The sequence below is a fragment of the Equus asinus genome, unplaced genomic scaffold, assembly GCF_041296235.1.
Source record: "Equus asinus isolate D_3611 breed Donkey unplaced genomic scaffold, EquAss-T2T_v2 contig_34, whole genome shotgun sequence".
Taxonomy (NCBI): Eukaryota; Metazoa; Chordata; class Mammalia; order Perissodactyla; family Equidae; genus Equus; species Equus asinus.
Window position 1 is genome coordinate 1,014 of NW_027225005.1, and position 21,729 is coordinate 22,742.

The following is a 21,729-nucleotide window of genomic DNA, read 5'->3' on the forward strand; positions in this document are numbered from 1 at the left end:
CTCTACCCGGCGGCTGGGGCGGCGGGGGCGGGGCGCCGAGGGAAGGGCTGGGGTGTCACCGGAGCGGGAGCCGAGCGGGTGGGAAGAGGCCGAGGCCAGAGGGAGCCGGCCGGCGGCGTGTGCGGCGTCGGGGTCCCGGTCCCGGTCCCGGTCCCGGTCCCGGTCCCGGTCCCGGTCCCGCCGGGCTGGCCCCGATTGGCCCTGGGTTCGGGTGGGGCCGCGAGCTGGAAGGGTTGGGCTGTGGCGGGGAGGGGTTGGGCCCTGCCCATGGGCGGCGCCGGCGGGCCCGCGGTGCGGAGGGGGGCGGGAGGGGAGGGGGAGGGTGGGGGGGGTCGGGCTGGCTGGAGGGGTGGGGGGCGTCCGCGGAGGACGGAGGCCGGAGGCCGCAGGACGGAGGAGGGGCGGCAGGAGCGCGGAGGGAGCCGCGCCCGGCCGGCGGCAAAAGGCGAGGGAGGCAAAAGCCTACAGCACCCGGTATTCCCAGGCGGTCTCCCATCCAAGTACTAACCAGGCCCGACCCTGCTTAGCTTCCGAGATCAGACGAGATCGGGCGCGTTCAGGGTGGTATGGCCGTAGACGCTGGCGCCTGCCGCCGGCGCCCCTAAGAAGCCGCGCCGCGTCGCCCGGCCCGCGGCTCGCGCGCGCCCAGGCCTCTGTGACGCGCACCCGCCGCCGGCGCCCCCTGCGCCCGCGCCCGGCCTGCCGCCTTCCTCCCGCTGCTGCCTCCCGCCGCGGCCGCCTCGGGCGCGGCCAGCGGGCCAGCCAAACCCTGCGCTGCCCCGCCCTGCTGCCCTCCCAGGGCGCGGAGGCCTGGAGCAGCCCGGGGTGCGAGGAGGCGGGGCGGGGCGGGCGGCGGTGGGAAACGAGGGGTGGTGGGGGCGGCGGTGGGGGCGGGGATGGGGGCGGGGCGCCTGGCTGGGCGCTCTCCCCTCGCGGCCCGGGAACACTCCAGGCCGCCCTGGCCGCTCGGATCCGGCGATGGGTCGCAGGAGATGCGGCTGCTGGGAGGGGGGTGGCGCGGGGCACTTGGCCCGAGGCGTCGGGGCGTCGGGCCGCCGGGCCCGTGCTCCTCTGAGTCCCCTCCGGCCCGAGGGGCCTCCCAGCGGGAGCCCTGACCTCTGCGGCGCCGGCCGGGCCCCGACTTGCCCAAACCCAGGCGGAGCCACCGGCGCGACCAGAGGGCGTCAGCGGAAGCCCGCCGCGCTGCCCCTGAGGGAGCGGGGAGGCGGGGCGGCCACACTTCCCCCCCGCCAGCGCCGCCCAGGAGACCGGCACCCCGCCCCCAACCCGCCCCTCGCGGGGACCCTGGACAGCTCCTGCTGGCGCCAGCCCAGAGACCCAGAGACAGAGACAGAGACAGAGACACGGAGAAACAGAGAAACGGCGACACGGAGAGGATCCAAGACACGGACCTAGACAGACACCCACCCTGACCCAGAGAGGCTCTGCCCAAGAGCTCGCTTCCCCCCCAGGAGGGCGGTGGTGCTGGAGCTGGGCCCGGGCCAGGAGGCAGGGGCCCCGGGGCTGGCGATCACCCCTGGGGCCCTAGGCCGCGCAGACAGGCTCTCAGGAGTCCCGGGCTCCCGGCATCGCTGCCCCGCCATCGCCCAGGAACCACAGGCAGGCACCGGAGCTCGCTGGCGCGCTCTGTCTGCGCTTGCGTGTGCGTGTGCTTGTGCGGGTTGTGCGAGTGGGTGTGTAGGCGTGTGTGTGTGTGTGTGTGTGTGTGTGCGCGCGCGCGCGCGCGCGCCTGTGTGTCTGTGTGCCTGTGTGTGTGTGTGCGTCCGGGTTTGTGTGTTCCTTTCTCTCCGCTTCTTCGCTCTGGCTCTTTTCCTCTTTCTGCCGGGCACCCCCGACCTTACTGAGTTGATAGAAGGAGCAGGCAGAAAAGTCAGGGCCCAGAGAACTTGGCACGAGAAAGCAGCTCCATCTACCAGACATGTAGAAGCCCCTCCCCGACGACCGACCGCAGCGTCCCCGTTCTGCTCAAGTGCCGCTGGGGACGTTGCCCGGGATCTCCCGCCCGCTAGGTCACCGACGAAGGCGCCTCCGTCTTCCCAAGAGCGCGCTCGCGCCCAGGACGGAGGGAGGAGCAGCACGGTGTGATGACGGGGAGGAAGAGTCGCGTCCGAAGGCCCGTCGGTGCCTGCCGACGTCCCGGCTCTCCCTGTCTCGAGACCTCTGGGCTTCAGGGTTCTGTGCCGCAAGGCTTTCCCGCCGCACCCCCCGGGACCCAGGGCGCGCTGTGTGCGCTGCCCGTCTCCAGCGTTTGGGCCCTGTGGGCCTTCTTGCGTCCCACTGGAAAGGGGACCCTGGGACGGAGAGAAGATGGGCAGGGGGCGGGCTTCGGCAAAGAGAGCGACGGCCATCCACAGACGTCCGACGAGGCCCTCCGGGGCGCCAAGCTCTCCATTTTCCACGGCACGTGTCCTCGTCAGGTTCTGCCACCTCTGGCCGGCATGCGTAGGCACACCGCTGGTCTTGCGGCCCCAGAGGCGAGGAGGCGAACGCCCCGGAGGCCGAGATTGGCACCCGCGTTCTCGGCTGCTGGGTGGCCAGCACCTAGGAGAGTGTCTGGCCGGAAGCAGCCAGGCGATCGATCCCTGGGTGCTGGATGAGCCTCGGCGGCAAGAAGTAGGCTCGTGGGGAAGGACGGCGGCCGAGGCCCGGGCCCCCACCGAGGCCGCGCTCCGTGCTGAGCGGTCTGCTCCGTATTTCCCGCTTGCGTTCTCACCAGCACTCGCCCCCGCAAGGAGGCACGAACGCCAGGACCCCCTCGCACCAGAGGAGGAAAGCGCAGCTCAGGGAGGGCACGTCACTCGCGGGAGACGGCGCCCCTTGGGTTTCAGCTCAGGACTTCGGTCTCCCGAGCCTGCGTTTCGGGGCAAGGCTCCGGTCCCGCGCTCCGGGAAACTGACAGGGACGCAGTCCCGCTTCTCCCCGCAGAAGGTGCTCCTCGGAGATCAGATCCGGGGACCCGTCAGAACCACCCCGGGCACGAGCTGGCAGGGAGCGACGCGCACCGCACCCCCCCCCTCCCCCATCCCGCAGCCCGCAGCCCGCAGCCCGAGGAAGCGAGGAGCAGGCGAGAGAGGCGCTGGGTTGGCAGGAGGGGAAACGGGGCCGGCAGGAGAAGCGAACCGCGAAGAGACTCCCTCCCAGGACGACGATGGCTGAACGGGGAGAGGAGGGAGCTTTGGGTCCTCTCTCGTCCTGCTTTGACCGGGATGTCCCCATTTTTCCACAGCGAGCGAGTATGGCTCTTGGATTCGGTGGGGAAGACGTGATTTATCTGGAGGACTTTTCCCTTCGGGGGTTCAAAGTCCGTTCTCTGAGGCAAGGCTCCCTCTCTGCCTCCCTGTCCTTCCCATTCGCCTCCCCGGAAGCCAGCTCTCCTCCCGGTTTCCTGGATCCCTTGGCCACGGTCCTCTGTTGCAAACACAGGCAGGTGCAAAGAAGATGCGAAAGGCTGCCCGAGCCACGCGAACGGAAAGCTGAAGCCAGGGAGCCAGGAAGGGCTGGCTGCTGAGGGAGGACGTGTCCTGTCAGGAGGCTTTTCAACTCCCTCTGACAGATGCGGCCTGGAGGGGCGGGGCCCGGCCGGGGCCCTGGGGTGGTAGGGGTCGGGTGTGAGGGGGTGGGTGGGGAGGCGGGGGGAGGCGGGAAGAGAGGGAGGCCCCCGAGTGAGGGGACACCAAAAGCCTCAGCCATCAAGACTCCTCGTCTTTGCATCCAGCGTTCTCAAACTCAAAACGAACGCAAGCTCATCCACCAGGAGCAACGTAGCAGCGTTTCCAAGCGAGGCAGGACCGCCCGAAGGCGAAAGCAGAATGGGATCCTAGTCAGGTGGAGCTTGAAACTCAGACCCACCCACCCCCCTACCCCCCCCCCCACCACCACCACCTCCCCCCCTCCCCCCCACCCCGGGAAGGGGGCTTCTGGAAGGAAAAGCGAGACAAACTGACAGGGACAAACTTAGGTCGGGAAAGGAGTGTTGATTGTGAATGAGCCTCTCAAGGACAAGCAAGCGGGTACCAGGTTTTAGAAGATGACCTGCAGCGGCAGAGACGCCAGCAAAGGCAGAAGCCATCCCGTCTTGGGTGAGGTGCCCGAGACGCTCCTCTCTAACCCAGTCCGCCCTGTCCTTGGAGAAGCGGGCGGTGTCTGGAAAAGCCTGACCAGGTGCCTTTCCTCGGTGGGCGGGGCTGGTCGCTTTGGGACCCGTTTGGGCCTCCCGGCACCGCCGTGGAATCCGTTCCACCTGACAGGACGACTCTACCCGGCGGCTGGGGCGGCGGGGGCGGGGCGCCGAGGGAAGGGCTGGGGTGTCACCGGAGCGGGAGCCGAGCGGGTGGGAAGAGGCCGAGGCCAGAGGGAGCCGGCCGGCGGCGTGTGCGGCGTCGGGGTCCCGGTCCCGGTCCCGGTCCCGGTCCCGCCGGGCTGGCCCCGATTGGCCCTGGGTTCGGGTGGGGCCGCGAGCTGGAAGGGTTGGGCTGTGGCGGGGAGGGGTTGGGCCCTGCCCATGGGCGGCGCCGGCGGGCCCGCGGTGCGGAGGGGGGCGGGAGGGGAGGGGGAGGGTGGGGGGGGTCGGGCTGGCTGGAGGGGTGGGGGGCGTCCGCGGAGGACGGAGGCCGGAGGCCGCAGGACGGAGGAGGGGCGGCAGGAGCGCGGAGGGAGCCGCGCCCGGCCGGCGGCAAAAGGCGAGGGAGGCAAAAGCCTACAGCACCCGGTATTCCCAGGCGGTCTCCCATCCAAGTACTAACCAGGCCCGACCCTGCTTAGCTTCCGAGATCAGACGAGATCGGGCGCGTTCAGGGTGGTATGGCCGTAGACGCTGGCGCCTGCCGCCGGCGCCCCTAAGAAGCCGCGCCGCGTCGCCCGGCCCGCGGCTCGCGCGCGCCCAGGCCTCTGTGACGCGCACCCGCCGCCGGCGCCCCCTGCGCCCGCGCCCGGCCTGCCGCCTTCCTCCCGCTGCTGCCTCCCGCCGCGGCCGCCTCGGGCGCGGCCAGCGGGCCAGCCAAACCCTGCGCTGCCCCGCCCTGCTGCCCTCCCAGGGCGCGGAGGCCTGGAGCAGCCCGGGGTGCGAGGAGGCGGGGCGGGGCGGGCGGCGGTGGGAAACGAGGGGTGGTGGGGGCGGCGGTGGGGGCGGGGATGGGGGCGGGGCGCCTGGCTGGGCGCTCTCCCCTCGCGGCCCGGGAACACTCCAGGCCGCCCTGGCCGCTCGGATCCGGCGATGGGTCGCAGGAGATGCGGCTGCTGGGAGGGGGGTGGCGCGGGGCACTTGGCCCGAGGCGTCGGGGCGTCGGGCCGCCGGGCCCGTGCTCCTCTGAGTCCCCTCCGGCCCGAGGGGCCTCCCAGCGGGAGCCCTGACCTCTGCGGCGCCGGCCGGGCCCCGACTTGCCCAAACCCAGGCGGAGCCACCGGCGCGACCAGAGGGCGTCAGCGGAAGCCCGCCGCGCTGCCCCTGAGGGAGCGGGGAGGCGGGGCGGCCACCCTTCCCCCCGCCAGCGCCGCCCAGGAGACCGGCACCCCGCCCCCAACCCGCCCCTCGCGGGGACCCTGGACAGCTCCTGCTGGCGCCAGCCCAGAGACCCAGAGACAGAGACAGAGACAGAGACACGGAGAAACAGAGAAACGGCGACACGGAGAGGATCCAAGACACGGACCTAGACAGACACCCACCCTGACCCAGAGAGGCTCTGCCCAAGAGCTCGCTTCCCCCCCAGGAGGGCGGTGGTGCTGGAGCTGGGCCCGGGCCAGGAGGCAGGGGCCCCGGGGCTGGCGATCACCCCTGGGGCCCTAGGCCGCGCAGACAGGCTCTCAGGAGTCCCGGGCTCCCGGCATCGCTGCCCCGCCATCGCCCAGGAACCACAGGCAGGCACCGGAGCTCGCTGGCGCGCTCTGTCTGCGCTTGCGTGTGCGTGTGCTTGTGCGGGTTGTGCGAGTGGGTGTGTAGGCGTGTGTGTGTGTGTGTGTGTGTGTGTGCGCGCGCGCGCGCGCGCGCCTGTGTGTCTGTGTGCCTGTGTGTGTGTGTGCGTCCGGGTTTGTGTGTTCCTTTCTCTCCGCTTCTTCGCTCTGGCTCTTTTCCTCTTTCTGCCGGGCACCCCCGACCTTACTGAGTTGATAGAAGGAGCAGGCAGAAAAGTCAGGGCCCAGAGAACTTGGCACGAGAAAGCAGCTCCATCTACCAGACATGTAGAAGCCCCTCCCCGACGACCGACCGCAGCGTCCCCGTTCTGCTCAAGTGCCGCTGGGGACGTTGCCCGGGATCTCCCGCCCGCTAGGTCACCGACGAAGGCGCCTCCGTCTTCCCAAGAGCGCGCTCGCGCCCAGGACGGAGGGAGGAGCAGCACGGTGTGATGACGGGGAGGAAGAGTCGCGTCCGAAGGCCCGTCGGTGCCTGCCGACGTCCCGGCTCTCCCTGTCTCGAGACCTCTGGGCTTCAGGGTTCTGTGCCGCAAGGCTTTCCCGCCGCACCCCCCGGGACCCAGGGCGCGCTGTGTGCGCTGCCCGTCTCCAGCGTTTGGGCCCTGTGGGCCTTCTTGCGTCCCACTGGAAAGGGGACCCTGGGACGGAGAGAAGATGGGCAGGGGGCGGGCTTCGGCAAAGAGAGCGACGGCCATCCACAGACGTCCGACGAGGCCCTCCGGGGCGCCAAGCTCTCCATTTTCCACGGCACGTGTCCTCGTCAGGTTCTGCCACCTCTGGCCGGCATGCGTAGGCACACCGCTGGTCTTGCGGCCCCAGAGGCGAGGAGGCGAACGCCCCGGAGGCCGAGATTGGCACCCGCGTTCTCGGCTGCTGGGTGGCCAGCACCTAGGAGAGTGTCTGGCCGGAAGCAGCCAGGCGATCGATCCCTGGGTGCTGGATGAGCCTCGGCGGCAAGAAGTAGGCTCGTGGGGAAGGACGGCGGCCGAGGCCCGGGCCCCCACCGAGGCCGCGCTCCGTGCTGAGCGGTCTGCTCCGTATTTCCCGCTTGCGTTCTCACCAGCACTCGCCCCCGCAAGGAGGCACGAACGCCAGGACCCCCTCGCACCAGAGGAGGAAAGCGCAGCTCAGGGAGGGCACGTCACTCGCGGGAGACGGCGCCCCTTGGGTTTCAGCTCAGGACTTCGGTCTCCCGAGCCTGCGTTTCGGGGCAAGGCTCCGGTCCCGCGCTCCGGGAAACTGACAGGGACGCAGTCCCGCTTCTCCCCGCAGAAGGTGCTCCTCGGAGATCAGATCCGGGGACCCGTCAGAACCACCCCGGGCACGAGCTGGCAGGGAGCGACGCGCACCGCACCCCCCCCCTCCCCCATCCCGCAGCCCGCAGCCCGCAGCCCGAGGAAGCGAGGAGCAGGCGAGAGAGGCGCTGGGTTGGCAGGAGGGGAAACGGGGCCGGCAGGAGAAGCGAACCGCGAAGAGACTCCCTCCCAGGACGACGATGGCTGAACGGGGAGAGGAGGGAGCTTTGGGTCCTCTCTCGTCCTGCTTTGACCGGGATGTCCCCATTTTTCCACAGCGAGCGAGTATGGCTCTTGGATTCGGTGGGGAAGACGTGATTTATCTGGAGGACTTTTCCCTTCGGGGGTTCAAAGTCCGTTCTCTGAGGCAAGGCTCCCTCTCTGCCTCCCTGTCCTTCCCATTCGCCTCCCCGGAAGCCAGCTCTCCTCCCGGTTTCCTGGATCCCTTGGCCACGGTCCTCTGTTGCAAACACAGGCAGGTGCAAAGAAGATGCGAAAGGCTGCCCGAGCCACGCGAACGGAAAGCTGAAGCCAGGGAGCCAGGAAGGGCTGGCTGCTGAGGGAGGACGTGTCCTGTCAGGAGGCTTTTCAACTCCCTCTGACAGATGCGGCCTGGAGGGGCGGGGCCCGGCCGGGGCCCTGGGGTGGTAGGGGTCGGGTGTGAGGGGGTGGGTGGGGAGGCGGGGGGAGGCGGGAAGAGAGGGAGGCCCCCGAGTGAGGGGACACCAAAAGCCTCAGCCATCAAGACTCCTCGTCTTTGCATCCAGCGTTCTCAAACTCAAAACGAACGCAAGCTCATCCACCAGGAGCAACGTAGCAGCGTTTCCAAGCGAGGCAGGACCGCCCGAAGGCGAAAGCAGAATGGGATCCTAGTCAGGTGGAGCTTGAAACTCAGACCCACCCACCCCCCTACCCCCCCCCCCACCACCACCACCTCCCCCCCTCCCCCCCACCCCGGGAAGGGGGCTTCTGGAAGGAAAAGCGAGACAAACTGACAGGGACAAACTTAGGTCGGGAAAGGAGTGTTGATTGTGAATGAGCCTCTCAAGGACAAGCAAGCGGGTACCAGGTTTTAGAAGATGACCTGCAGCGGCAGAGACGCCAGCAAAGGCAGAAGCCATCCCGTCTTGGGTGAGGTGCCCGAGACGCTCCTCTCTAACCCAGTCCGCCCTGTCCTTGGAGAAGCGGGCGGTGTCTGGAAAAGCCTGACCAGGTGCCTTTCCTCGGTGGGCGGGGCTGGTCGCTTTGGGACCCGTTTGGGCCTCCCGGCACCGCCGTGGAATCCGTTCCACCTGACAGGACGACTCTACCCGGCGGCTGGGGCGGCGGGGGCGGGGCGCCGAGGGAAGGGCTGGGGTGTCACCGGAGCGGGAGCCGAGCGGGTGGGAAGAGGCCGAGGCCAGAGGGAGCCGGCCGGCGGCGTGTGCGGCGTCGGGGTCCCGGTCCCGGTCCCGGTCCCGGTCCCGCCGGGCTGGCCCCGATTGGCCCTGGGTTCGGGTGGGGCCGCGAGCTGGAAGGGTTGGGCTGTGGCGGGGAGGGGTTGGGCCCTGCCCATGGGCGGCGCCGGCGGGCCCGCGGTGCGGAGGGGGGCGGGAGGGGAGGGGGAGGGTGGGGGGGGTCGGGCTGGCTGGAGGGGTGGGGGGCGTCCGCGGAGGACGGAGGCCGGAGGCCGCAGGACGGAGGAGGGGCGGCAGGAGCGCGGAGGGAGCCGCGCCCGGCCGGCGGCAAAAGGCGAGGGAGGCAAAAGCCTACAGCACCCGGTATTCCCAGGCGGTCTCCCATCCAAGTACTAACCAGGCCCGACCCTGCTTAGCTTCCGAGATCAGACGAGATCGGGCGCGTTCAGGGTGGTATGGCCGTAGACGCTGGCGCCTGCCGCCGGCGCCCCTAAGAAGCCGCGCCGCGTCGCCCGGCCCGCGGCTCGCGCGCGCCCAGGCCTCTGTGACGCGCACCCGCCGCCGGCGCCCCCTGCGCCCGCGCCCGGCCTGCCGCCTTCCTCCCGCTGCTGCCTCCCGCCGCGGCCGCCTCGGGCGCGGCCAGCGGGCCAGCCAAACCCTGCGCTGCCCCGCCCTGCTGCCCTCCCAGGGCGCGGAGGCCTGGAGCAGCCCGGGGTGCGAGGAGGCGGGGCGGGGCGGGCGGCGGTGGGAAACGAGGGGTGGTGGGGGCGGCGGTGGGGGCGGGGATGGGGGCGGGGCGCCTGGCTGGGCGCTCTCCCCTCGCGGCCCGGGAACACTCCAGGCCGCCCTGGCCGCTCGGATCCGGCGATGGGTCGCAGGAGATGCGGCTGCTGGGAGGGGGGTGGCGCGGGGCACTTGGCCCGAGGCGTCGGGGCGTCGGGCCGCCGGGCCCGTGCTCCTCTGAGTCCCCTCCGGCCCGAGGGGCCTCCCAGCGGGAGCCCTGACCTCTGCGGCGCCGGCCGGGCCCCGACTTGCCCAAACCCAGGCGGAGCCACCGGCGCGACCAGAGGGCGTCAGCGGAAGCCCGCCGCGCTGCCCCTGAGGGAGCGGGGAGGCGGGGCGGCCACACTTCCCCCCCGCCAGCGCCGCCCAGGAGACCGGCACCCCGCCCCCAACCCGCCCCTCGCGGGGACCCTGGACAGCTCCTGCTGGCGCCAGCCCAGAGACCCAGAGACAGAGACAGAGACAGAGACACGGAGAAACAGAGAAACGGCGACACGGAGAGGATCCAAGACACGGACCTAGACAGACACCCACCCTGACCCAGAGAGGCTCTGCCCAAGAGCTCGCTTCCCCCCCAGGAGGGCGGTGGTGCTGGAGCTGGGCCCGGGCCAGGAGGCAGGGGCCCCGGGGCTGGCGATCACCCCTGGGGCCCTAGGCCGCGCAGACAGGCTCTCAGGAGTCCCGGGCTCCCGGCATCGCTGCCCCGCCATCGCCCAGGAACCACAGGCAGGCACCGGAGCTCGCTGGCGCGCTCTGTCTGCGCTTGCGTGTGCGTGTGCTTGTGCGGGTTGTGCGAGTGGGTGTGTAGGCGTGTGTGTGTGTGTGTGTGTGTGTGTGCGCGCGCGCGCGCGCGCGCCTGTGTGTCTGTGTGCCTGTGTGTGTGTGTGCGTCCGGGTTTGTGTGTTCCTTTCTCTCCGCTTCTTCGCTCTGGCTCTTTTCCTCTTTCTGCCGGGCACCCCCGACCTTACTGAGTTGATAGAAGGAGCAGGCAGAAAAGTCAGGGCCCAGAGAACTTGGCACGAGAAAGCAGCTCCATCTACCAGACATGTAGAAGCCCCTCCCCGACGACCGACCGCAGCGTCCCCGTTCTGCTCAAGTGCCGCTGGGGACGTTGCCCGGGATCTCCCGCCCGCTAGGTCACCGACGAAGGCGCCTCCGTCTTCCCAAGAGCGCGCTCGCGCCCAGGACGGAGGGAGGAGCAGCACGGTGTGATGACGGGGAGGAAGAGTCGCGTCCGAAGGCCCGTCGGTGCCTGCCGACGTCCCGGCTCTCCCTGTCTCGAGACCTCTGGGCTTCAGGGTTCTGTGCCGCAAGGCTTTCCCGCCGCACCCCCCGGGACCCAGGGCGCGCTGTGTGCGCTGCCCGTCTCCAGCGTTTGGGCCCTGTGGGCCTTCTTGCGTCCCACTGGAAAGGGGACCCTGGGACGGAGAGAAGATGGGCAGGGGGCGGGCTTCGGCAAAGAGAGCGACGGCCATCCACAGACGTCCGACGAGGCCCTCCGGGGCGCCAAGCTCTCCATTTTCCACGGCACGTGTCCTCGTCAGGTTCTGCCACCTCTGGCCGGCATGCGTAGGCACACCGCTGGTCTTGCGGCCCCAGAGGCGAGGAGGCGAACGCCCCGGAGGCCGAGATTGGCACCCGCGTTCTCGGCTGCTGGGTGGCCAGCACCTAGGAGAGTGTCTGGCCGGAAGCAGCCAGGCGATCGATCCCTGGGTGCTGGATGAGCCTCGGCGGCAAGAAGTAGGCTCGTGGGGAAGGACGGCGGCCGAGGCCCGGGCCCCCACCGAGGCCGCGCTCCGTGCTGAGCGGTCTGCTCCGTATTTCCCGCTTGCGTTCTCACCAGCACTCGCCCCCGCAAGGAGGCACGAACGCCAGGACCCCCTCGCACCAGAGGAGGAAAGCGCAGCTCAGGGAGGGCACGTCACTCGCGGGAGACGGCGCCCCTTGGGTTTCAGCTCAGGACTTCGGTCTCCCGAGCCTGCGTTTCGGGGCAAGGCTCCGGTCCCGCGCTCCGGGAAACTGACAGGGACGCAGTCCCGCTTCTCCCCGCAGAAGGTGCTCCTCGGAGATCAGATCCGGGGACCCGTCAGAACCACCCCGGGCACGAGCTGGCAGGGAGCGACGCGCACCGCACCCCCCCCCTCCCCCATCCCGCAGCCCGCAGCCCGCAGCCCGAGGAAGCGAGGAGCAGGCGAGAGAGGCGCTGGGTTGGCAGGAGGGGAAACGGGGCCGGCAGGAGAAGCGAACCGCGAAGAGACTCCCTCCCAGGACGACGATGGCTGAACGGGGAGAGGAGGGAGCTTTGGGTCCTCTCTCGTCCTGCTTTGACCGGGATGTCCCCATTTTTCCACAGCGAGCGAGTATGGCTCTTGGATTCGGTGGGGAAGACGTGATTTATCTGGAGGACTTTTCCCTTCGGGGGTTCAAAGTCCGTTCTCTGAGGCAAGGCTCCCTCTCTGCCTCCCTGTCCTTCCCATTCGCCTCCCCGGAAGCCAGCTCTCCTCCCGGTTTCCTGGATCCCTTGGCCACGGTCCTCTGTTGCAAACACAGGCAGGTGCAAAGAAGATGCGAAAGGCTGCCCGAGCCACGCGAACGGAAAGCTGAAGCCAGGGAGCCAGGAAGGGCTGGCTGCTGAGGGAGGACGTGTCCTGTCAGGAGGCTTTTCAACTCCCTCTGACAGATGCGGCCTGGAGGGGCGGGGCCCGGCCGGGGCCCTGGGGTGGTAGGGGTCGGGTGTGAGGGGGTGGGTGGGGAGGCGGGGGGAGGCGGGAAGAGAGGGAGGCCCCCGAGTGAGGGGACACCAAAAGCCTCAGCCATCAAGACTCCTCGTCTTTGCATCCAGCGTTCTCAAACTCAAAACGAACGCAAGCTCATCCACCAGGAGCAACGTAGCAGCGTTTCCAAGCGAGGCAGGACCGCCCGAAGGCGAAAGCAGAATGGGATCCTAGTCAGGTGGAGCTTGAAACTCAGACCCACCCACCCCCCTACCCCCCCCCCCACCACCACCACCTCCCCCCCTCCCCCCCACCCCGGGAAGGGGGCTTCTGGAAGGAAAAGCGAGACAAACTGACAGGGACAAACTTAGGTCGGGAAAGGAGTGTTGATTGTGAATGAGCCTCTCAAGGACAAGCAAGCGGGTACCAGGTTTTAGAAGATGACCTGCAGCGGCAGAGACGCCAGCAAAGGCAGAAGCCATCCCGTCTTGGGTGAGGTGCCCGAGACGCTCCTCTCTAACCCAGTCCGCCCTGTCCTTGGAGAAGCGGGCGGTGTCTGGAAAAGCCTGACCAGGTGCCTTTCCTCGGTGGGCGGGGCTGGTCGCTTTGGGACCCGTTTGGGCCTCCCGGCACCGCCGTGGAATCCGTTCCACCTGACAGGACGACTCTACCCGGCGGCTGGGGCGGCGGGGGCGGGGCGCCGAGGGAAGGGCTGGGGTGTCACCGGAGCGGGAGCCGAGCGGGTGGGAAGAGGCCGAGGCCAGAGGGAGCCGGCCGGCGGCGTGTGCGGCGTCGGGGTCCCGGTCCCGGTCCCGGTCCCGGTCCCGCCGGGCTGGCCCCGATTGGCCCTGGGTTCGGGTGGGGCCGCGAGCTGGAAGGGTTGGGCTGTGGCGGGGAGGGGTTGGGCCCTGCCCATGGGCGGCGCCGGCGGGCCCGCGGTGCGGAGGGGGGCGGGAGGGGAGGGGGAGGGTGGGGGGGGTCGGGCTGGCTGGAGGGGTGGGGGGCGTCCGCGGAGGACGGAGGCCGGAGGCCGCAGGACGGAGGAGGGGCGGCAGGAGCGCGGAGGGAGCCGCGCCCGGCCGGCGGCAAAAGGCGAGGGAGGCAAAAGCCTACAGCACCCGGTATTCCCAGGCGGTCTCCCATCCAAGTACTAACCAGGCCCGACCCTGCTTAGCTTCCGAGATCAGACGAGATCGGGCGCGTTCAGGGTGGTATGGCCGTAGACGCTGGCGCCTGCCGCCGGCGCCCCTAAGAAGCCGCGCCGCGTCGCCCGGCCCGCGGCTCGCGCGCGCCCAGGCCTCTGTGACGCGCACCCGCCGCCGGCGCCCCCTGCGCCCGCGCTCGGCCTGCCGCCTTCCTCCCGCTGCTGCCTCCCGCCGCGGCCGCCTCGGGCGCGGCCAGCGGGCCAGCCAAACCCTGCGCTGCCCCGCCCTGCTGCCCTCCCAGGGCGCGGAGGCCTGGAGCAGCCCGGGGTGCGAGGAGGCGGGGCGGGGCGGGCGGCGGTGGGAAACGAGGGGTGGTGGGGGCGGCGGTGGGGGCGGGGATGGGGGCGGGGCGCCTGGCTGGGCGCTCTCCCCTCGCGGCCCGGGAACACTCCAGGCCGCCCTGGCCGCTCGGATCCGGCGATGGGTCGCAGGAGATGCGGCTGCTGGGAGGGGGGTGGCGCGGGGCACTTGGCCCGAGGCGTCGGGGCGTCGGGCCGCCGGGCCCGTGCTCCTCTGAGTCCCCTCCGGCCCGAGGGGCCTCCCAGCGGGAGCCCTGACCTCTGCGGCGCCGGCCGGGCCCCGACTTGCCCAAACCCAGGCGGAGCCACCGGCGCGACCAGAGGGCGTCAGCGGAAGCCCGCCGCGCTGCCCCTGAGGGAGCGGGGAGGCGGGGCGGCCACACTTCCCCCCCGCCAGCGCCGCCCAGGAGACCGGCACCCCGCCCCCAACCCGCCCCTCGCGGGGACCCTGGACAGCTCCTGCTGGCGCCAGCCCAGAGACCCAGAGACAGAGACAGAGACAGAGACACGGAGAAACAGAGAAACGGCGACACGGAGAGGATCCAAGACACGGACCTAGACAGACACCCACCCTGACCCAGAGAGGCTCTGCCCAAGAGCTCGCTTCCCCCCCAGGAGGGCGGTGGTGCTGGAGCTGGGCCCGGGCCAGGAGGCAGGGGCCCCGGGGCTGGCGATCACCCCTGGGGCCCTAGGCCGCGCAGACAGGCTCTCAGGAGTCCCGGGCTCCCGGCATCGCTGCCCCGCCATCGCCCAGGAACCACAGGCAGGCACCGGAGCTCGCTGGCGCGCTCTGTCTGCGCTTGCGTGTGCGTGTGCTTGTGCGGGTTGTGCGAGTGGGTGTGTAGGCGTGTGTGTGTGTGTGTGTGTGTGTGTGCGCGCGCGCGCGCGCGCGCCTGTGTGTCTGTGTGCCTGTGTGTGTGTGTGCGTCCGGGTTTGTGTGTTCCTTTCTCTCCGCTTCTTCGCTCTGGCTCTTTTCCTCTTTCTGCCGGGCACCCCCGACCTTACTGAGTTGATAGAAGGAGCAGGCAGAAAAGTCAGGGCCCAGAGAACTTGGCACGAGAAAGCAGCTCCATCTACCAGACATGTAGAAGCCCCTCCCCGACGACCGACCGCAGCGTCCCCGTTCTGCTCAAGTGCCGCTGGGGACGTTGCCCGGGATCTCCCGCCCGCTAGGTCACCGACGAAGGCGCCTCCGTCTTCCCAAGAGCGCGCTCGCGCCCAGGACGGAGGGAGGAGCAGCACGGTGTGATGACGGGGAGGAAGAGTCGCGTCCGAAGGCCCGTCGGTGCCTGCCGACGTCCCGGCTCTCCCTGTCTCGAGACCTCTGGGCTTCAGGGTTCTGTGCCGCAAGGCTTTCCCGCCGCACCCCCCGGGACCCAGGGCGCGCTGTGTGCGCTGCCCGTCTCCAGCGTTTGGGCCCTGTGGGCCTTCTTGCGTCCCACTGGAAAGGGGACCCTGGGACGGAGAGAAGATGGGCAGGGGGCGGGCTTCGGCAAAGAGAGCGACGGCCATCCACAGACGTCCGACGAGGCCCTCCGGGGCGCCAAGCTCTCCATTTTCCACGGCACGTGTCCTCGTCAGGTTCTGCCACCTCTGGCCGGCATGCGTAGGCACACCGCTGGTCTTGCGGCCCCAGAGGCGAGGAGGCGAACGCCCCGGAGGCCGAGATTGGCACCCGCGTTCTCGGCTGCTGGGTGGCCAGCACCTAGGAGAGTGTCTGGCCGGAAGCAGCCAGGCGATCGATCCCTGGGTGCTGGATGAGCCTCGGCGGCAAGAAGTAGGCTCGTGGGGAAGGACGGCGGCCGAGGCCCGGGCCCCCACCGAGGCCGCGCTCCGTGCTGAGCGGTCTGCTCCGTATTTCCCGCTTGCGTTCTCACCAGCACTCGCCCCCGCAAGGAGGCACGAACGCCAGGACCCCCTCGCACCAGAGGAGGAAAGCGCAGCTCAGGGAGGGCACGTCACTCGCGGGAGACGGCGCCCCTTGGGTTTCAGCTCAGGACTTCGGTCTCCCGAGCCTGCGTTTCGGGGCAAGGCTCCGGTCCCGCGCTCCGGGAAACTGACAGGGACGCAGTCCCGCTTCTCCCCGCAGAAGGTGCTCCTCGGAGATCAGATCCGGGGACCCGTCAGAACCACCCCGGGCACGAGCTGGCAGGGAGCGACGCGCACCGCACCCCCCCCCTCCCCCATCCCGCAGCCCGCAGCCCGCAGCCCGAGGAAGCGAGGAGCAGGCGAGAGAGGCGCTGGGTTGGCAGGAGGGGAAACGGGGCCGGCAGGAGAAGCGAACCGCGAAGAGACTCCCTCCCAGGACGACGATGGCTGAACGGGGAGAGGAGGGAGCTTTGGGTCCTCTCTCGTCCTGCTTTGACCGGGATGTCCCCATTTTTCCACAGCGAGCGAGTATGGCTCTTGGATTCGGTGGGGAAGACGTGATTTATCTGGAGGACTTTTCCCTTCGGGGGTTCAAAGTCCGTTCTCTGAGGCAAGGCTCCCTCTCTGCCTCCCTGTCCTTCCCATTCGCCTCCCCGGAAGCCAGCTCTCCTCCCGGTTTCCTGGATCCCTTGGCCACGGTCCTCTGTTGCAAACACAGGCAGGTGCAAAGAAGATGCGAAAGGCTGCCCGAGCCACGCGAACGGAAAGCTGAAGCCAGGGAGCCAGGAAGGGCTGGCTGCTGAGGGAGGACGTGTCCTGTCAGGAGGCTTTTCAACTCCCTCTGACAGATGCGGCCTGGAGGGGCGGGGCCCGGCCGGGGCCCTGGGGTGGTAGGGGTCGGGTGTGAGGGGGTGGGTGGGGAGGCGGGGGGAGGCGGGAAGAGAGGGAGGCCCCCGAGTGAGGGGACACCAAAAGCCTCAGCCATCAAGACTCCTCGTCTTTGCATCCAGCGTTCTCAAACTCAAAACGAACGCAAGCTCATCCACCAGGAGCAACGTAGCAGCGTTTCCAAGCGAGGCAGGACCGCCCGAAGGCGAAAGCAGAATGGGATCCTAGTCAGGTGGAGCTTGAAACTCAGACCCACCCACCCCCCTACCCCCCCCCCACCACCACCACCTCCCCCCCTCCCCCCCACCCCGGGAAGGGGGCTTCTGGAAGGAAAAGCGAGACAAACTGACAGGGACAAACTTAGGTCGGGAAAGGAGTGTTGATTGTGAATGAGCCTCTCAAGGACAAGCAAGCGGGTACCAGGTTTTAGAAGATGACCTGCAGCGGCAGAGACGCCAGCAAAGGCAGAAGCCATCCCGTCTTGGGTGAGGTGCCCGAGACGCTCCTCTCTAACCCAGTCCGCCCTGTCCTTGGAGAAGCGGGCGGTGTCTGGAAAAGCCTGACCAGGTGCCTTTCCTCGGTGGGCGGGGCTGGTCGCTTTGGGACCCGTTTGGGCCTCCCGGCACCGCCGTGGAATCCGTTCCACCTGACAGGACGACTCTACCCGGCGGCTGGGGCGGCGGGGGCGGGGCGCCGAGGGAAGGGCTGGGGTGTCACCGGAGCGGGAGCCGAGCGGGTGGGAAGAGGCCGAGGCCAGAGGGAGCCGGCCGGCGGCGTGTGCGGCGTCGGGGTCCCGGTCCCGGTCCCGGTCCCGGTCCCGCCGGGCTGGCCCCGATTGGCCCTGGGTTCGGGTGGGGCCGCGAGCTGGAAGGGTTGGGCTGTGGCGGGGAGGGGTTGGGCCCTGCCCATGGGCGGCGCCGGCGGGCCCGCGGTGCGGAGGGGGGCGGGAGGGGAGGGGGAGGGTGGGGGGGGTCGGGCTGGCTGGAGGGGTGGGGGGCGTCCGCGGAGGACGGAGGCCGGAGGCCGCAGGACGGAGGAGGGGCGGCAGGAGCGCGGAGGGAGCCGCGCCCGGCCGGCGGCAAAAGGCGAGGGAGGCAAAAGCCTACAGCACCCGGTATTCCCAGGCGGTCTCCCATCCAAGTACTAACCAGGCCCGACCCTGCTTAGCTTCCGAGATCAGACGAGATCGGGCGCGTTCAGGGTGGTATGGCCGTAGACGCTGGCGCCTGCCGCCGGCGCCCCTAAGAAGCCGCGCCGCGTCGCCCGGCCCGCGGCTCGCGCGCGCCCAGGCCTCTGTGACGCGCACCCGCCGCCGGCGCCCCCTGCGCCCGCGCCCGGCCTGCCGCCTTCCTCCCGCTGCTGCCTCCCGCCGCGGCCGCCTCGGGCGCGGCCAGCGGGCCAGCCAAACCCTGCGCTGCCCCGCCCTGCTGCCCTCCCAGGGCGCGGAGGCCTGGAGCAGCCCGGGGTGCGAGGAGGCGGGGCGGGGCGGGCGGCGGTGGGAAACGAGGGGTGGTGGGGGCGGCGGTGGGGGCGGGGATGGGGGCGGGGCGCCTGGCTGGGCGCTCTCCCCTCGCGGCCCGGGAACACTCCAGGCCGCCCTGGCCGCTCGGATCCGGCGATGGGTCGCAGGAGATGCGGCTGCTGGGAGGGGGGTGGCGCGGGGCACTTGGCCCGAGGCGTCGGGGCGTCGGGCCGCCGGGCCCGTGCTCCTCTGAGTCCCCTCCGGCCCGAGGGGCCTCCCAGCGGGAGCCCTGACCTCTGCGGCGCCGGCCGGGCCCCGACTTGCCCAAACCCAGGCGGAGCCACCGGCGCGACCAGAGGGCGTCAGCGGAAGCCCGCCGCGCTGCCCCTGAGGGAGCGGGGAGGCGGGGCGGCCACACTTCCCCCCCGCCAGCGCCGCCCAGGAGACCGGCACCCCGCCCCCAACCCGCCCCTCGCGGGGACCCTGGACAGCTCCTGCTGGCGCCAGCCCAGAGACCCAGAGACAGAGACAGAGACAGAGACACGGAGAAACAGAGAAACGGCGACACGGAGAGGATCCAAGACACGGACCTAGACAGACACCCACCCTGACCCAGAGAGGCTCTGCCCAAGAGCTCGCTTCCCCCCCAGGAGGGCGGTGGTGCTGGAGCTGGGCCCGGGCCAGGAGGCAGGGGCCCCGGGGCTGGCGATCACCCCTGGGGCCCTAGGCCGCGCAGACAGGCTCTCAGGAGTCCCGGGCTCCCGGCATCGCTGCCCCGCCATCGCCCAGGAACCACAGGCAGGCACCGGAGCTCGCTGGCGCGCTCTGTCTGCGCTTGCGTGTGCGTGTGCTTGTGCGGGTTGTGCGAGTGGGTGTGTAGGCGTGTGTGTGTGTGTGTGTGTGTGTGTGCGCGCGCGCGCGCGCGCGCTGTGTGTCTGTGTGCCTGTGTGTGTGTGTGCGTCCGGGTTTGTGTGTTCCTTTCTCTCCGCTTCTTCGCTCTGGCTCTTTTCCTCTTTCTGCCGGGCACCCCCGACCTTACTGAGTTGATAGAAGGAGCAGGCAGAAAAGTCAGGGCCCAGAGAACTTGGCACGAGAAAGCAGCTCCATCTACCAGACATGTAGAAGCCCCTCCCCGACGACCGACCGCAGCGTCCCCGTTCTGCTCAAGTGCCGCTGGGGACGTTGCCCGGGATCTCCCGCCCGCTAGGTCACCGACGAAGGCGCCTCCGTCTTCCCAAGAGCGCGCTCGCGCCCAGGACGGAGGGAGGAGCAGCACGGTGTGATGACGGGGAGGAAGAGTCGCGTCCGAAGGCCCGTCGGTGCCTGCCGACGTCCCGGCTCTCCCTGTCTCGAGACCTCTGGGCTTCAGGGTTCTGTGCCGCAAGGCTTTCCCGCCGCACCCCCCGGGACCCAGGGCGCGCTGTGTGCGCTGCCCGTCTCCAGCGTTTGGGCCCTGTGGGCCTTCTTGCGTCCCACTGGAAAGGGGACCCTGGGACGGAGAGAAGATGGGCAGGGGGCGGGCTTCGGCAAAGAGAGCGACGGCCATCCACAGACGTCCGACGAGGCCCTCCGGGGCGCCAAGCTCTCCATTTTCCACGGCACGTGTCCTCGTCAGGTTCTGCCACCTCTGGCCGGCATGCGTAGGCACACCGCTGGTCTTGCGGCCCCAGAGGCGAGGAGGCGAACGCCCCGGAGGCCGAGATTGGCACCCGCGTTCTCGGCTGCTGGGTGGCCAGCACCTAGGAGAGTGTCTGGCCGGAAGCAGCCAGGCGATCGATCCCTGGGTGCTGGATGAGCCTCGGCGGCAAGAAGTAGGCTCGTGGGGAAGGACGGCGGCCGAGGCCCGGGCCCCCACCGAGGCCGCGCTCCGTGCTGAGCGGTCTGCTCCGTATTTCCCGCTTGCGTTCTCACCAGCACTCGCCCCCGCAAGGAGGCACGAACGCCAGGACCCCCTCGCACCAGAGGAGGAAAGCGCAGCTCAGGGAGGGCACGTCACTCGCGGGAGACGGCGCCCCTTGGGTTTCAGCTCAGGACTTCGGTCTCCCGAGCCTGCGTTTCGGGGCAAGGCTCCGGTCCCGCGCTCCGGGAAACTGACAGGGACGCAGTCCCGCTTCTCCCCGCAGAAGGTGCTCCTCGGAGATCAGATCCGGGGACCCGTCAGAACCACCCCGGGCACGAGCTGGCAGGGAGCGACGCGCACCGCACCCCCCCCCTCCCCCATCCCGCAGCCCGCAGCCCGCAGCCCGAGGAAGCGAGGAGCAGGCGATAGAGGCGCTGGGTTGGCAGGAGGGGAAACGGGGCCGGCAGGAGAAGCGAACCGCGAAGAGACTCCCTCCCAGGACGACGATGGCTGAACGGGGAGAGGAGGGAGCTTTGGGTCCTCTCTCGTCCTGCTTTGACCGGGATGTCCCCATTTTTCCACAGCGAGCGAGTATGGCTCTTGGATTCGGTGGGGAAGACGTGATTTATCTGGAGGACTTTTCCCTTCGGGGGTTCAAAGTCCGTTCTCTGAGGCAAGGCTCCCTCTCTGCCTCCCTGTCCTTCCCATTCGCCTCCCCGGAAGCCAGCTCTCCTCCCGGTTTCCTGGATCCCTTGGCCACGGTCCTCTGTTGCAAACACAGGCAGGTGCAAAGAAGATGCGAAAGGCTGCCCGAGCCACGCGAACGGAAAGCTGAAGCCAGGGAGCCAGGAAGGGCTGGCTGCTGAGGGAGGACGTGTCCTGTCAGGAGGCTTTTCAACTCCCTCTGACAGATGCGGCCTGGAGGGGCGGGGCCCGGCCGGGGCCCTGGGGTGGTAGGGGTCGGGTGTGAGGGGGTGGGTGGGGAGGCGGGGGGAGGCGGGAAGAGAGGGAGGCCCCCGAGTGAGGGGACACCAAAAGCCTCAGCCATCAAGACTCCTCGTCTTTGCATCCAGCGTTCTCAAACTCAAAACGAACGCAAGCTCATCCACCAGGAGCAACGTAGCAGCGTTTCCAAGCGAGGCAGGACCGCCCGAAGGCGAAAGCAGAATGGGATCCTAGTCAGGTGGAGCTTGAAACTCAGACCCACCCACCCCCCTACCCCCCCCCACCACCACCACCTCCCCCCCTCCCCCCCACCCCGGGAAGGGGGCTTCTGGAAGGAAAAGCGAGACAAACTGACAGGGACAAACTTAGGTCGGGAAAGGAGTGTTGATTGTGAATGAGCCTCTCAAGGACAAGCAAGCGGGTACCAGGTTTTAGAAGATGACCTGCAGCGGCAGAGACGCCAGCAAAGGCAGAAGCCATCCCGTCTTGGGTGAGGTGCCCGAGACGCTCCTCTCTAACCCAGTCCGCCCTGTCCTTGGAGAAGCGGGCGGTGTCTGGAAAAGCCTGACCAGGTGCCTTTCCTCGGTGGGCGGGGCTGGTCGCTTTGGGACCCGTTTGGGCCTCCCGGCACCGCCGTGGAATCCGTTCCACCTGACAGGACGACTCTACCCGGCGGCTGGGGCGGCGGGGGCGGGGCGCCGAGGGAAGGGCTGGGGTGTCACCGGAGCGGGAGCCGAGCGGGTGGGAAGAGGCCGAGGCCAGAGGGAGCCGGCCGGCGGCGTGTGCGGCGTCGGGGTCCCGGTCCCGGTCCCGGTCCCGGTCCCGCCGGGCTGGCCCCGATTGGCCCTGGGTTCGGGTGGGGCCGCGAGCTGGAAGGGTTGGGCTGTGGCGGGGAGGGGTTGGGCCCTGCCCATGGGCGGCGCCGGCGGGCCCGCGGTGCGGAGGGGGGCGGGAGGGGAGGGGGAGGGTGGGGGGGGTCGGGCTGGCTGGAGGGGTGGGGGGCGTCCGCGGAGGACGGAGGCCGGAGGCCGCAGGACGGAGGAGGGGCGGCAGGAGCGCGGAGGGAGCCGCGCCCGGCCGGCGGCAAAAGGCGAGGGAGGCAAA

At 70.1% G+C, this 21,729-nt stretch overlaps 5 non-coding genes across 5 annotated transcripts; all 5 read right to left on the minus strand.

Annotated features, from left to right (window-relative positions):
* Positions 1 to 459: 459 nt before the first annotated feature.
* On the minus strand, positions 460 to 578 carry LOC139043733 (5S ribosomal RNA). The gene has a single exon (XR_011500799.1). It is a non-coding gene; the product is annotated as a 5S ribosomal RNA (ribosomal RNA).
* Positions 579 to 4,714: 4,136 nt separating this feature from the next.
* On the minus strand, positions 4,715 to 4,833 carry LOC139043735 (5S ribosomal RNA). The gene has a single exon (XR_011500801.1). It is a non-coding gene; the product is annotated as a 5S ribosomal RNA (ribosomal RNA).
* Positions 4,834 to 8,968: 4,135 nt separating this feature from the next.
* On the minus strand, positions 8,969 to 9,087 carry LOC139043736 (5S ribosomal RNA). The gene has a single exon (XR_011500802.1). It is a non-coding gene; the product is annotated as a 5S ribosomal RNA (ribosomal RNA).
* Positions 9,088 to 13,223: 4,136 nt separating this feature from the next.
* Positions 13,224 to 13,342, minus strand: LOC139043737 (5S ribosomal RNA). Its single transcript, XR_011500803.1, has one exon. It is a non-coding gene; the product is annotated as a 5S ribosomal RNA (ribosomal RNA).
* A 4,135-nt stretch (positions 13,343 to 17,477) lies between these two features.
* LOC139043738 (5S ribosomal RNA) lies at positions 17,478 to 17,596 on the minus strand. Its single transcript, XR_011500804.1, has one exon. It is a non-coding gene; the product is annotated as a 5S ribosomal RNA (ribosomal RNA).
* Positions 17,597 to 21,729: the final 4,133 nt, after the last annotated feature.